Source organism: Panthera tigris, chromosome D2, assembly GCF_018350195.1.
Source record: "Panthera tigris isolate Pti1 chromosome D2, P.tigris_Pti1_mat1.1, whole genome shotgun sequence".
NCBI classification, from domain to species: domain Eukaryota; kingdom Metazoa; phylum Chordata; class Mammalia; order Carnivora; family Felidae; genus Panthera; species Panthera tigris.
In genome coordinates, this window is record NC_056670.1 from 4693630 (window position 1) to 4709086 (window position 15457).

At 43.1% G+C, this 15457-nt stretch overlaps 1 long non-coding RNA gene across 1 annotated transcript; it reads right to left on the bottom strand.

Moving 5' to 3' along the window:
• Positions 1–223: 223 nt before the first annotated feature.
• On the bottom strand, positions 224–14744 carry LOC122231697. The gene is made up of 3 exons (XR_006208920.1): positions 14635–14744; positions 12919–13017; positions 224–401 (listed from the first exon to the last, which is right to left on the bottom strand). It is a non-coding gene; the product is annotated as an uncharacterized LOC122231697 (long non-coding RNA).
• Between the last annotated feature and the right edge of the window lie 713 nt (positions 14745–15457).

Genomic DNA, 15457 nt, shown 5'->3' on the forward strand with positions numbered 1-15457 from the left:
CACGACCTGAGCTAAAGTTGGACGCTCACCCGACTGAGCCACCCAGGCACCCCATGGGACCTTACGCTCCATAGTAGATTAGGAAAGGCTAGAGACGTTATTTTTATTTTCTACTTAAGGGAGATAATCTCTGTATACCTATTTTCTTCCACAAAAAGAAGGCCAAAGACTAAACTACTCTAGCGAAGGGGAGTGAACTAGCCATCGATGAATTCCACTGACCTTTCTTCCGTATTGGACTTGCCTTTTGTCAGGTCTCAGCTGTTCTTCCATGGTAGGATCTCTCCACCACACAGGGAAAGCCACCTCAGTCTGGCTCAGCCATATTTGTATGGATAACGCTGGACAGATGAGCGTGCTCAACCATGGACCTAACCCATGTCCTCCAGTTCCACCTTTGTCTGTAATTATAATGATATTTTGATACTCCATTTTCTGACAGTGTTGTAATATTCTTCAAATGAATCAGAACACAAGTGCAAAGGAAGGGTGTGTTTATAGTATTTGCGCCGTAGCAGCACTCTCTGATAGGACATGTTATAGTGAGAGAAATGTTCTCTGCTCTACACTGTCCCATACGGTAGCCGTTGGCCATATGTGGTACTAAGCACATAAAGCGCGATTGGTGTGACTGAAGAAATTATTTGCCGACTATACTTACCTTTTTTTTTTAACGTTTATTTATTGTTTAGAGAGAAAGAAAGCTCGAGTGAGGGAGGGGCAGAGAGATAGGGAGAGAGAGAATCCCAAGCAGGCTCCATGCCACCAGCAAAGAGCCTGATGTGGGGCTCGATCTCATGAACTGTGAGATCACGGCCTGAGCCAAAATCCAGATAACCTAGTGAGCCACCCAGGGGCCCCATAACTGTATTTACTTTTAATTAAATTTAATATTGAACAGCCATCTGTGGCCACTGGCTGTAATATCAGGCCACAAACTCTAGATCCCAATGCTTTTCTTGAACTCGCCGGCCTTTTCATTCCCTCTTTGAACCACAGGGAAAATTCATAGTGACTTATAGGGCTGACCAGAGAAGTAATGTATGTATTTTTATACGAATTCTATCTCGACTCTAACCCATGAATGTACCACAAAGGATTGTGAGGGGTCAGGGGAGAGCTGGTAGGGAAACGTAAGGGACCACCAAGGACAGGAAATGCCAGTGTCCAGAAAGACCCAGAAAGATTTCCTAGAGGTGCGTCACTGAAAAGAAACACTGAGAAGTCCACATTTAGATGCTAAATGATGAGGCCCTCAGTATGAACTTCTATGAGGATGAGACAGATATCACCTACTTTGTAAAGTTAACCTGGGTTTTAATCATTTTTGTTTAGGAGTCAGTGGCTCAGTCAGTTAAGCTTCTAACTCTTGATTTTGGCTCCAGTCATGATAGGGTCTTGGGATCGAGCCCCACAGTGGGTTCTGCACTGGGCATGGACCCTGCTTCAGATTCTCTCTCTCTCTCTCTGCTCCTCCCCTGCGTGTGCAAGCTCGCTCTCTCTCTCTCTCTCTCTCTCTCTCTCTCTCTCTCAAAAATAAAATAAGCTTTTTGGTTTAAGAAACATGTAAGATGTCATCAGGAAAGAGATGTTACTAAAACACAGGTTATCTCCGTAGGTTCCATGAGGACCACATCTGCCTTACTCATCACTCTTTGCTGAGTGGGGGCGATGCAGTAACACCTGCATGGAAACACGAGCAACACCCCGTAAGCACAGAGCTCAAGTTCACCAGCGGCCATGGCATGAACAGTAACTTGAGGAACCTGTCTGCTCCTCAGGCTGTCAAGAGCCTCATGGTTTCTCCTCATCTCAGCTTCTCCCGGGACAACCCTTCCTTCTTTCCCTTCCACAGGCCGACTTCCTGTACTTGAACATGGTGTAACCTCACCCTGCATGATCTGTGCTCCCCCAGGTGAAGGGCCCCACACGAGACACCGAAGAGTGTCTGTGTTCCAATTACGCATTGGTCTCACGGGCTCACCTTAAGCCAAGGGCCCCAAAAGGGGCAAGGCAGGCAAATCACCGCTATAAATACTAGCCCTAGGATTAGCCTTGATGGTGTGATTAAGCAGAAATGGATAAGAATGTAGTATTAGTAGTATGTAGGGAACTATTCCAGGGGTTCCATTCACATTGTTTAATTCTCAAGCAAAACAAAACCTCGAAATCTAACTTATATTATTTCCTTTCTACAGATGAGAACGTTGAAGTTCAGAGACGCTAAGGAATATCCAAGCTACTAGGGACAGAAACAGCCAGTGCTTTTTGCACTAAAAGGGTCTGCTTCTATTTCCAATTACATTGCCAATATTCCTTAGCAGGAATTTATATTAGGTCAGAAGTAGGGCTATGCTAACACACACCGTGATTTATACCTTGAGTCGCCTCTGAACTGTAAGTTCTTGTAGAAATTCCTTATGCAATAATTAGGCGTGTGTGTGTGTGTATCTTTCGCTAGATTGAATATGCCTTCAATACAGCAGGACTTTGAGGGTGCCTGGGTGATTCAGTTGGTTAAGCATCCGACCTCGGCTTCGGTCATGATCTTGCAATTCGTGAGTTTCAGCCCTGTGCTGGGCTCTGTGCTGACAGCTCAGAGCCTAGAACCTATTTTGGATTCTGTGCCTCCCTCTCTCTCTGCCCTTCCCCGGCTCCTGCTCTGTCTCTCTCTTCCTCTCTCTCTCAAAAATAAAGAAAGATTTAAAAAAAAAAAAAACTAAAGAAAATACAGCAGGACTTTGAACATTCCATTGTTCTGCTCTTCATGTAGACTTATCCCTTATGGTGTTAACTTTAGAAGAGTAAAAGTACGTTTTTAATTGAAGTACAGGTATTTCCAAAGATAGATTTGGGGTCAAGTACACACATTGCCTTTTGCACCTTTTGGTGACACTTCCAATTATATATGACTAAGTCCTGGAGACGTAATGTACAGCATGGTGACTATAGGTGATAGTACTGAATTGCATATTTGAAAGTCGCTGAGAGGGCAGATCCTAAAAGTTTTCGTCACAAGAAAAAACCTGTAATTATGTGTGGTGACGGATATTAACTAGACTTATTATGGTGGTCATTTTGCAATACATACATTTGTCAAGTCATAAATGCTGTGCACCTAAAACTAATGCACAATGTCAATTATCTCTCAATCACACACACACACACGAATGTTCAACATATATTCATATATTCACAAAGCATATATACCTTTCTCATGAGGGGGAAAAAAAATCTCAAAAAAAACCACATGGATAATTTATTTTTTTTTAAAGTGTTGCCATTTGGCCAAATCTCTCTTCATTTGTTTGTCCTTGAAAGAAATACGGGATGGCCAGCCAAGTGCTATGTGTTTTCGATTTTCATTAAATGCTTGTGGAGGGTGGAGTGGGCGCTGCCTAACAATTCACAGCCTCTGAGTGTGTGGATAAGCAAAGACAGTAGAGAGGACTTTAACAGCCCTTGGAGGAAAGGAGCCACAGTAAGTGGGAAAAAAAAATAGTCATCCTAAGTGTCCAAACATACAAAAGCTACCCTCTTCCTGGAAGTCTGTACAGACCTACGTTTACCAGGATTTTTGCATTTGCACTTCGAAACTTTGGTTTTACATTTTTTCAAAGGCTCTCAAAATTACAATACCAAGAGACAGTATTTGCTGAGCATTTACTATGTTCGCTGCACCATGCTAAGAGACAGCATCCCCATGTTTGCAAAAACCTTTCTAACTACAGGTGTAATTATTCCCATTTTGTATCCGAGGAAGCTGACACTCACAAGAATGAAATGATTTGCCCTGGATCAAGTGACAGAGTGACAAAGTTAGAGGTTGTATCCGTAGAGTCTGAATGTACAACTACCGTTGTTAATTACTACTCCTGCACAGCCTCCTTGTAGCTGGGGCATCTGCTGACACACGGTATTCAACCCATATTGAATCCAGTCTGACTCACCTGGCTTTTGCTCTGCGCCATGGTGTTTCATTTTCCTTTGCAAAGTGGGCCAAGATACAGTTACCTATGTTTCCCAGCTCAGCTCGTGCTTTGCAGCACGGCACAAACATTGTGAACATCCCTGCCTTTCCCCCCTGCCGTGGTCCCCCAAATTTTTGACTCGTAGTTTATCAGTTATCATTGACAATAGCACCCAGTGCCCGTCGTTATATGATTATTTAAATAACTCACGGCTCGTCTGCCAAAGGGGTATAGCCACTGAAGAGCGTATTCTAGAAGAACTGACCTGGACAACATTTCACTCTATGCTTCCAGGTAATAAAACAATATATTCTCTATTACCCCTTTTGGTAAAGAAATATACAAAAACGTCATCATCGGTTACTTTGATCTAGCAGAAGTGCACATGCGTGTTTGTTTTTGCCTGCAAGGAGTTTATGTTGGTTCAGTGGCAGAACAAAAGTTCTACTTTTTTACAAATCATGGCAAATATTCAATATTAAAATCAATTCCTCTGCTTTTACTGGATCTTTGACAGGTAGCTGTGATCACTCTCTAACCCAAACCCCCATGGCACACAGCGCCTCTGCTATGGCAAGTGGCTTGTTTTGTGATTACTATGTATACACGCTTAACTCTACAGAATAGTAAGAACGTCTTGTACATGCTGTTCTTATCCCCAAAAGCAAACACAGTATTGAGATTTCAGCTAGAAATTGTAGCTCAGGGTTCCCTACTTCCTGGTTAACCTCAGGCATTTACCAGACCCTATCACATAGTTCTCCCACATAATTATTAAATAGATACACATACGTCAGACATTTATAAGTATATCACATACCATATTGGGGTGTGGCAAGACTTATCAAGGCAGCTCTTTAGTCCAGGAAGAATTTATCATTCCAACAATATGGAGGGAAAATTTTAAATGATGAGGATCTAAAGAAACGAACTGAGTAGAGCAATTATTGTATATCTGGACCCTTCGGAGCCCTGGGGGCACTTTCTCCCACAACTCCACGTTTACCTTGGGAAATGTCATAGACTTCCCCTAAGAATCATCTTTTGTTTTTATTAAATTTTTTAGTTTATTTTTGAGAGAGACAGAGTATAAGTGGGGGAGAGGCAGAGAGAGAGGGAGACAGAATTCGAAGCAGGCTCCAGGCTCTGAGCTATCAGCACAGAGCCCGACACGGGACTTGAACTCACAAACCGTGAGATCATGACCTGAGCTGAAGGCGATCGCTCAACCGACTGAGCCACCCAGGTGCCACCACTAAGATTCATCTTGAAAAACGTATTTGATACCTGTAAACCCCACAATGTTTTTGAAAATACTAGACTACAGACTATAAACATAGGCTATAATCTATATTTATAGAAACATACATAGCTATAGACTTTTACATTTTTATATATTACGCTTATATATCTAAATGTAGGCTATAATTCGAAGAATGGAAAATAGAAATTTTCAAATGGTCTGTGTCGGGCAGGGGATATATGTGGAGGTTACAGGATTGTCCTGAGTCATCTCCTAACACAAACCATAGCAATCCTCTGGCACGTGTTCAAGCCACTGAACTTTGAGTTCCTAGAACACTGGGCATATTTTGGTATCCTACTTTGCTGGCCAAGTATCTTGCGCACTTCACGAGCGTGACAATTATTTTATATATATTCAAAGTGTCAAGGGCGTACGAGCCACTGCTGACAACTGGCGAGCAAAACATGCATAGTTCTTGACTTTACAGAGCTTATGACTTAGTGAGAGACATGAACCCCACAATCACGTGACTAGACCTACCATGACAAGTACTCACAGAAGAAAAACACATGCAACAATAAAAAGGGATCTGACCTAACTCAGGCATGCAGAAAGCTTCCCTGAAGAAGTGAACACTGAGGTAATATGTGGGAAACCAAGAGGAGCTCATCACGCTAAGCGGGGAGAGACAGGGATTCCAGGTGGTGTGGAAATAGCATCGGCAAAGGCCCGGGGCAGAAAGAAGTAAGAACTGGTGAGGGACGGAGGGAGGAGAAGGAGGCGGCCCAGCTGGAGGGGAGAAGGGAGTGGAGCCCACCCAAGGCCGAGGGGCAGCCTTGTAGGCCAGGAGAGGGTAACGGATAATTTTTAATAAGAAGGTGGTGCGACCAGCTTTTCCTTTCAAAGGAGCATTCTGGCTTCAGAGCGAGAACAGAGTGGAGGGAGACGAGGGGAGAGACTGGTGATCCATTCCGAAGGCTATTATAAAGTCCCAGGTGAGAAAGGACACCTTGACCGGGGCGATGGTGGAGAAGAGGCCGGGTAGATGGATCCAGAAATATTTAGGAGGTCAAATAATAGGGCCTGGCGATGCATTCCATGTGGGGGTGAGGCAGAGGGAGGTGTGCTGGGTGATGCCAGTGTGCTGACTTGGGGAAGGCAGAGAACAATGGAGGAAAAACACGATTAAGGACGTCCTAAGAGTTATGAGTTTCAGACTGAGACATGTTCAGTTGGAGAAGACATACATATATACCTATCAAAATCTATACGTGGATGGGTTGATAGAGATATATAAATATAGACAGAGCTCAGAAGGAACTAGACAGAAGTGTGCAAGGCACCGGTGTAAAGGTGGCATTTAAAACTAACGATCTGAATGAGGCTCCTAGAAGCGGTGATAAAGTCAAAGGAGAAGAGCCCTGAGGCCAAAGTGAACCACAAAGGATTCCAACATAATGACCGGGCAGAAGGACATGTGCCCACAAAAAGAGAAAGAACGTAAGTGCCTAGAAAGGAAACCCGGAGACGATGATCAAAGAAGCCAACGGATAATGAGTGTTTCAGGGAGTAGCTGACAGAGGCAAGTGCTATTGAGAAGTAAGGAAAACGAAGACTGGAAGGTGTCTGTGGAACCCAACAACATTAGAGCCATTACTGCCTTCAAGAAAAAGCACGCATGCGGGGCCTGGGGGGGGCCAGGCGGTTGAGCATCCGACTCTTGATTTCAGCTTGGGTCATGACCTCATGGTTGATGACACGGAGCCCTGCATTGGCCTCTGTGCTGAAAGCACAGAACCTGCTTGGGATTCTCTCTCCCTCTCCTTCACCCTCCCTCTCAAAATACATGAATAAATTAAAAAAAAAAAAAAAAACCGGTCATGTGAAATGATGGGGGCGGAAATGGGAGTTTAGTGAATAGGGAGCAAATAGAAGGTGGACGAGTCGATGAAAGAGGGTAGAAGCAGTTCGTTCAGGAAATGTGGCTGTGGAAGGAGGAGTGAGGCAGGGCCATATCTGCAGAGGTGAGATTTTTATTTGGTTTGGGTTTTCTCTTTTTTTTTTTTTAATGTTTATTTTGGAAAGAGCATGCACACGAGTGGGGGAGGGGCAGAGAGAGAAGGAGACACAGAATCCGAAGCAGGCTCCAGGTTCTGAGCTGTCAGCACAGAGCCCAACATGGGGCTCAAACTCAGGAACCGTGAGATCAAGACCTCAGCTGAAGTTGGACGCTCAAACGACTGAGCCAGCCAGGCGCCCCTGGTTTTGCTTTTCTTAATGAGAAAAAACAATAGGACAAATCCACATGAGAGGAGAGGGTGCATGCATAAATAAAAGAAGGGATTATCTATAATGTAAACAAAAATATTTCACTAGAATAGGACTTTTTAAAAGGCAGGGATCTTTGTCTAATCTGCCTACAGATCTCTAGAATCTAAAATATTGTCTTGTTCTCAGTAGATACAAAATAGAGTAAGGCATGACTGTGTAAGATACCTTAAGAGCTGGGATAGGAAGGAATTCAGTGTGTATGTGGAAGGATTAGCCTTTAGAGGAAGAAGGAAAGCCTTTATATTATAATAAAAAGGAACATGACAGTATGGGGGCAGGTGTAGGAATATTTCTATGCTTTGTTAAGTTTCTAATAGATGGCTTCTGTTTTTTCATTAAGTGAGTCATGACATTGGGGGTCGGACCTCAGTGAGGGGAAAGAGAGGGAGTTAGTTAGAAGGAGACGATGTTTGCAATGGTCATCGGTGGGTGTGTAAGAGATAATACGGTACAATACGCTGGTCATGACGAAGGGCTTTTTGAGGCTGGCGATCACGAATTCGTGGTGGAAACCATCTCCATTTCTGTGACTTTGTGCAGCAGAAGCCAACTGCTTATCAGAAGCAGATACGGAGACAGAAGATGGTTCGTTCATCCCACGGTGCGAATGGAACCCCACAGCATAATGAGAAAACATTAAATTTCTTTTGGAATTATTCAGAAAACTCTTTGTCCTATCTATTGTCACTTTGTCCTTGTCCAAAAGTGGTAATCAAATGATTGTAAATAATTATATAAACAGGCATGAAATAGTTAAGTTGGATACCTCTCCACCAGCTTCTGTAATTAAGAGGACTTGTAATCATAGAGGAGATAAACTAATCAAATACAAATAGGTCTTCCTAGTCATGGAGGAGACTTTTCAAGCAATAATATAGTCAAAGCGACAGCAATGATAACGGTAAAATATCCCGGTAGAAATCCCCCAAAGGCCCGGCCAACCTCCTTCACAGGTAAAGGGATTTCTTGGTAGGCATTCTGGGCTTTTGATAATGGCCCTTGCACATCAACCCAAACAGCTAAAACTTTTCTATTACTCTATTGTTTCTTTAAGTGGTGTTGCTGACCATAGACTCGATGACATATAAATAAGAGCTCTGCTGAAGCAATAACAGATGGTGTGATTAAGTTTAGGAAACGGGCTTAAAAAAGAGCAAGAGAGGCTTTTGTAGTGCAGCACCTCTCATATCTAAACATATGCCATGGATATCTAAATTTTGATTATAGTTTACAGATTTCCTCAGATTATTTGTGTAGGACAGCATCTGTATGAGAAGCAGCTTATTACGATTATTACAAAATACTGCTCGAATTTTAGAACTCCACTTTTCACATGGGAATTCGTTCTGGTACAAGTTGGAGTGCAATTTTTTTCTTCTAAATAACCTAAATTCCTCATGCTATCACTTGAAGTTTGTTGAGTGTGGCCCCAGATTACCTGTATCAGCATCCCACGGCTCCTTGTTAAAACTGCGGATTTTTGTCCTTCACCCAGAATGCAAGAGTCTCTGAGATAGAGCCCAAGAATCTACTTTAAGCTAGTGCCCAATTATCATGTTGAAGTTGCAGAACTGAAGATTTAAGTCTTCTTCTTCTTAACAGTTGTCATCACCCGTACAATAAACTTTTAAATACTCGGAGGCTGATAGGAAGTCTCTTCCTTTTACCTGACCCTGCTTTTCACAGGCTACCCTGGGACCCTGCACTTTCATATTAGCCTCTGGCAAGACATCCTTCTTTACCTTTGTCCGTCTCCAGCTTGCGGTTAATGCTTCACTGGTAATAGGAAGTCTTCTACACATAGAATTTGCTAGAAACGTTCCAGAAAAACTTTCCTGCTCGTGGAAAACAGCACCATTTATGTCCATACCAGTAAAGGGAGAGATGAATCATCTAAAGAATTTTATCCATTCAAAAACTCTGGACTGATTTGTTTGATAAACAAATAAACTTGCTTTCTTCTTCCTCAGATGAAGAGTAAAAATGACTAAGTTAAGCAGGTTATGGCATAGTACCTCACTCTGGTTTCCCTGTATAAATGGAGTTAAAACAGAACTAAATTTCAGAGTTTTCTGTTAACGAAGGAACTCACTGAAGGTGTTCTAGTTGATTAAAATTCTCATCAGTTGAGAGAAATTTTTAAAAGATCACAATTTTAAATCCCACAAAATACATTTCACATTAACACCGTATTAAAATCCAATACATGTCTTGATGATTCAGAGTATAATTCAAGCTATTTTATGCATATGAACAAGTTTTCCCATTATCATTGCGTTTAAAAAATTTGTTTCGTAAACTTTCACGTAATTTGAAATCTAGACCAACACACGGGAATGAAAAACCGACAGAATTTGGACTTTTGTTCTTTTCTGACACCAACACACGAACCCTTAATACTATGTCTCAATTTCTATAACTGTAAAATGGAATTGTTGATTAGGGTGCATTTAAATTTCCTGCTCGTTTAAAACTCCAATCTCACTGCCTTTCTGTTTTGTACAGGTGCAAGTGTATACACACACACACACACACACACACACACACACACACGTGCCCACACATGCCCGCACATGCACCCACACACCTGTACACACGTGCACACACATGCACATGCACACACGCCTGCACACAGATGCACATACACACACACATGCACATGGACACACGCCCACACACGCACACAGGTGCACGCACACCCCCGAAGACACACACGCACACACATGTGTACACACACGTACCCACAAACACACGCACGTGCGCGCACGCCCGCGCACACACAGGCACACCCACGCATGCAGAGAATTTAAACACACTAGACTGCAAAGCTCTGCACACGGAATGAAAGACATTCCCCATCAACCTCATCTGTGGATGTTACGATGCTCGCTGCCCATCAGCAATTAAGACTAAAGGTTGCTTTTCCCTCCAATGACTCTAGTCCAGTGTCAGGCTAACCTAAGAAAGAAGACCATAGAAGCCATCGAAAGGACAGGGACTTGCTTTCCAACGCGTGCCTTGCTCTCACATCCTGTGCAGTTGGGGCGAGGGGTGCACGCCGGCCACGCTTGTATGGGACTCATTACCATTTGGAATGCGGCGACCTGACTGAAGTCCTAATAACAACACAACTTGTATCGATAGTTGCAGCCACTCAGGAGCCACAGCCCCGATGCTGTGTCTCTTGTCACTGGCATGCGCCATTGTGAGCGGGGCGGCCGCACACAGCCTGTCTGCTTACTCACAATAACTCCCCCTCCCCGGGGAACACAAAGGCAGACAGCCGCTTTTCTCCTCCTTCCAGCTGACACTGCGAGGGTCTGTTACTTATTATCTTTGGAAGAAAGGACACAGGTTTGCACGGGCAACTTGAGCCTGTATCAGCTCTGAGATCAGAGAAGATGAGGTAGGTCCCTTCTACAAGACAAACTTTACTGTTGTTGTTGCTGAGAAAAGCAAGGTTCACAAACATTCAGCGACTGGACTGGCTTATTCATTTTTACTAACATCTTTATGACCATCTCTTCTGTGGCGAAAAGGAGGCTTCCCTGGAAAGAAGCTGGGGACCCACTGCATAGGAAGGGTTTAGAAAGAGAGTGAAAAAGCTTGCTTCCTGGACCCCAGGAACAGTCACAATCTGAGAGACGCCCCTTCACCTCTAACAGCACAACCTGGAGTGACATTTAGCATAACAGACTTCCTTATTTGCATCGGCCAGTTGACTTTCAAGGAGCAATCACACTATTTGTTTTTAAAAACAAGAGCACAGCATGAAGGAAGGAGTCTTGGGCTGGACTGTCAGAGAGCTGGGTTCGAATCTTTGTTCTGATGCTAGAGAACCCTATGATATTAAGCATATGCTTCAACATCCCTGCAACCTAGTTTCCTTGCCTGGAGGATAAAGACACTCATTAGATTATCTCTAAAGTCTCTAAGAGAAAATTTAGGAAATTTTGGGTCGAAAATACATTAAGCTTATTTTCCTTCTGTAGTCTGATGGATGGAGTTGTAAGTTCCTAATGTTTTAAATTAATACCGATTTACTCAGGCGAACTAGAAGCCCTTCGATTTACTTCCACTTTCCGACCAAATATCTATGCGTCTGAAGAGAAAACTTGTATTTCAACAGGGCCACCTAGGAGCTAGAATGGAAACCAGCTGGAGCACCACACTGTCAAGGACTGGCCTTGGTAAAAGTTCTGAATGTGTCTGTTCGTGACGAAAACCAAAGGGAAAACTGAAATGTTATATTTCCCTTTCAGTGGGTGGAAAGTAGTAATATAGAGAATAAAATAAAGGCACCAACCCAGAGCCTTTCTTCTTTTCTAAGCAGAGCAGCTGTGCGGACATTGTGGAGCCACGAAGGCTGAGTTCCCCAAACCCAGCAGCAACATGCTCATTTGGTCCCGAGTGACGAGCTCTCAGTGGAAGAAAGCGACGTCGAGGGGTAAATCGTGCTGAAAACACACATACGGTCACTGATAGCCCTTGGACACGATCCCACAGCAATGATGCTTCCAAAGAACCGTCCAGAGTCTATCCCCGTTGGGGCTCTGCTAATGGCATGTTTGTTGTGTGGGATCAACCCCAGCTTGCATTTATCTCTTAAATTTTTTAAACCAACATGAACTTTTACCGGCATTATTATAAAAGAAGATTCAGATTCATCGTGGAGCCTAGAAGGCTGCTAAGTGTGTGCTATCCTAGAGATGCTGAAGTCCTGGGAAGACTCCTGTGCATCGAATTACAGAGCTTCTCCTAACATACCAGCCACCAGCTCACTCTCTCCTAAAAGAGACTCATCAGGACACTGCATGCCAATATTTACACAAAGCCAACTGCTCTTTCCTCGGTGGAACAGAAACACCCTTCCTTTTCTGACACACAGCTCAGATATCATTTCTTGGAACCTACAAACACTCATCACACATCTACAGTTTAACTTTCCCATCATTTCCTACCACTCTGGTTTACTTATTCAGTCAACCGATTTAAATTTCACGTTTAAATTTCATTCATCCATTTATCAGATAATTGCTGTTGACTTATTGCTAGGGATTTGGGCCTAAGTCACCCCATCCCCCCTCTTCAAATTCTAAGCTAGTTTGTTAAGGGGTACAGCACTCAATGGGGAGTAAAATGTGATATCACCTTTACTGGAGTCAAGATAGAACTGAAAAATGTGGCTTGAACACAACAAGTTAGATATCTTAATCCCTGCCCCTTAAACTCATGGAATCAGGTAGGGGCAGAGAAGCAGAATGCCAGCTCTTCACTGTGTGGGGAGGGACGGAAATGTGTCCAGGATGCTTACCCATTTATCACAATCATATCCACCTTGCAGAAATGGACTTCCCACCAATCACCTACCTAAGACTGCATTTAGTTCTTCCTCTTCTATTCTTCCTAGATTACATTGCCTTGTGCCTTTCATTGTTTCAATTCAGCCACAAGAACTGAAGAGTCATCCTGTGAAAATATAAGAGATATTTAGAAAATAATAATAGAATTTGCACAAGTAGGCGAGAATGAGATTTACTAGCCACAGAGTTGTAACCAGGCTCACAGTTCGAAAAAAAGATCCAGAAAAATGTAGAGGGGGGAAAAAAAAAGGAACAAAACTATGTTTGAAGTTACAGCTGTTTCAACTTTGTGTTATAGCTTTCTGGAAACAGGCAAAAAGTTCAAGTGTCATTAAAAAAAAGAAAAAAAAGGAAACTACTAGATTTCCTGGTAGATGAAAATAATAATTGAGAAAGTCTTTGAGTAATAGTAGAAATTGGCATTCACCCATCATTTACAACATATTTCCAATAATATGCTGAGAAGCCACCAAAGTGGCATATCAAAACCCTGTAAGACTTTTTTTTTTAATTTTTTTTTAACGTTTATTTATTTTTGAGACAGAGAGAGACAGAGCATGAACGGGGGAGGGGCAGAGAGAGAGGGAGACACAGAATCGGAAGCAGGCTCCAGGCTCTGAGCCATCAGCCCAGAGCCCGACGCGGGGCTCAAACTCACGGACCGTGAGATCGTGACCTGAGCTGAAGTCGGACGCTTAACCGACTGAGCCACCCAGGTGCCCCGACCCTGTAAGAATTTAAAAAAAATTTTTATAACATTTATTTATTTTTGAGACAGACAGAGACAGGGCATGAGTGGGGGAGGGGCAGAGAGAGAGAGGGAGACACAGAATCGGAAGCAGGCTCCAGGCTCCGAGCTGTCAGCACAGAGCCCGACGCGGGACTCAAACTCACGGACCGCGAGATCATGACCTGAGCCGAAGTCAGACGCTTAACCGACTGAGCCACCCAGGCGCCCCAATCCTCTAAGAATTTAAAAATCCCCTATTTAAGATCCTTGTTATCAAACCTATAGTTTTGCAGAGTTTTTGATTCAAGGTGTTTTCATGTCCATTATCTCTCACTATGACCACAGCTGCCCAACAAGGTGGAAGGGCAGGGGTGCAAAGACTACACTATCCGCCATATTTATTCTCTTCTCCTGTCATAACAGGACCTTCCATTTTTAGCTGGACTTACTGCAGTCTAAAATGAAGACCCCATTTCCTGTATTCCTTTGAGTCAGATATGCCCAGGCACGTAAGGCCTGACCAATGTAGTGTGTACGCTTTCTGGGAAGTGTCCTTGAATGCCACGATCTAGTTATCTCCTCCCCTTTCTTCTTGCTGACTGAACAGCAAATGGAATGGCTAGTGCTCAAGCAGCCATCTTATCTTTGATCCATCATGACCTTGGGATCAAAAATCACGTAAGACAGGGGCAGCTGGGTGGCTCAGGCTGGGTTGAGCGACCGACTTGGGCTCAGGTCATGATCTCACAGCTCGTGAGTTTGAGCCCCGTGTTGGGCTCTGCGCTGATAGCTCGGAGCCTGGAGCCTGCTTTGGATTCTGTGTCTCCCTCTCTCTCTACCCCTAACCCACTCGCATTCTGTCTCTGTCTCTCTCAAAAATAAATAAACATTAAAAAAAAATTAAAAATACATCATGTAAGACGGAGTCATGAGATAGAAGCAGCCTTGACTCCTGACATCATGCAGCCATCATAAAAGCTCAGAACTGCTTACTTTCTGGCCTTTTGCAGGAGAGAGACATAAACTTCTCATTTGAGCCATTTTTGCGTGTGTTTTCTGTCAACCGAAACCAAATATAATTCCAATACAGATGGGTGGAGAGTTCAGAATCCCTACACAGGAAAAATACAATGCAGAAGATGTACGTTATGTGACACACCAATGGCACCCGACGCAGGTTCCCGTAATCAACTTCATTCATACGTTTTCAGCAACATATCAGAACATTTATGTTGAATGGGATAAATAAAACTATAATAGGTTCTCATCACTTCATGACTGATTTTGCACATAAATCAGTACAGATTTGGTCAAGTTCCACCACCAAATGAATATCAAAAACCTTTTACTTTTCAGAGATTTGAGGACTTTAGTATTGTGCCAAAAGGATCATATTATCTCGTTTCTACAGGTGAGTGAGCTAAAGTGTAAGACATTGAGTAACTTGCTTCCTATTACATGGTGAGATCAAAGTTAGCGTTAAAATGTCCTGACTTCATCAAGGGTCCTTTTCATTGCATGATGCACATTTCTGTTTTTTCCCAAAGTCCTCATTCATATATTTATCCATTTAAAAAATATATGACTGAGCACAGCCCATGTGCAAAGCCCATCCTGTAGGAAGTATATCCTAGGGAGTATCTTAAGGCCATGATTCTCATCAAGGGTATGTGTATGCTGGTTGCTACAAAGTCACAGTATAAATATGAAACATACGTTCGTATAAAGACTTGCACATGCGTGTTCACAGAAGCTTTATTTATAATATCCCCAAACTGTAACCCAAATGTCTATCATTAGAATGTGTATCACTCTA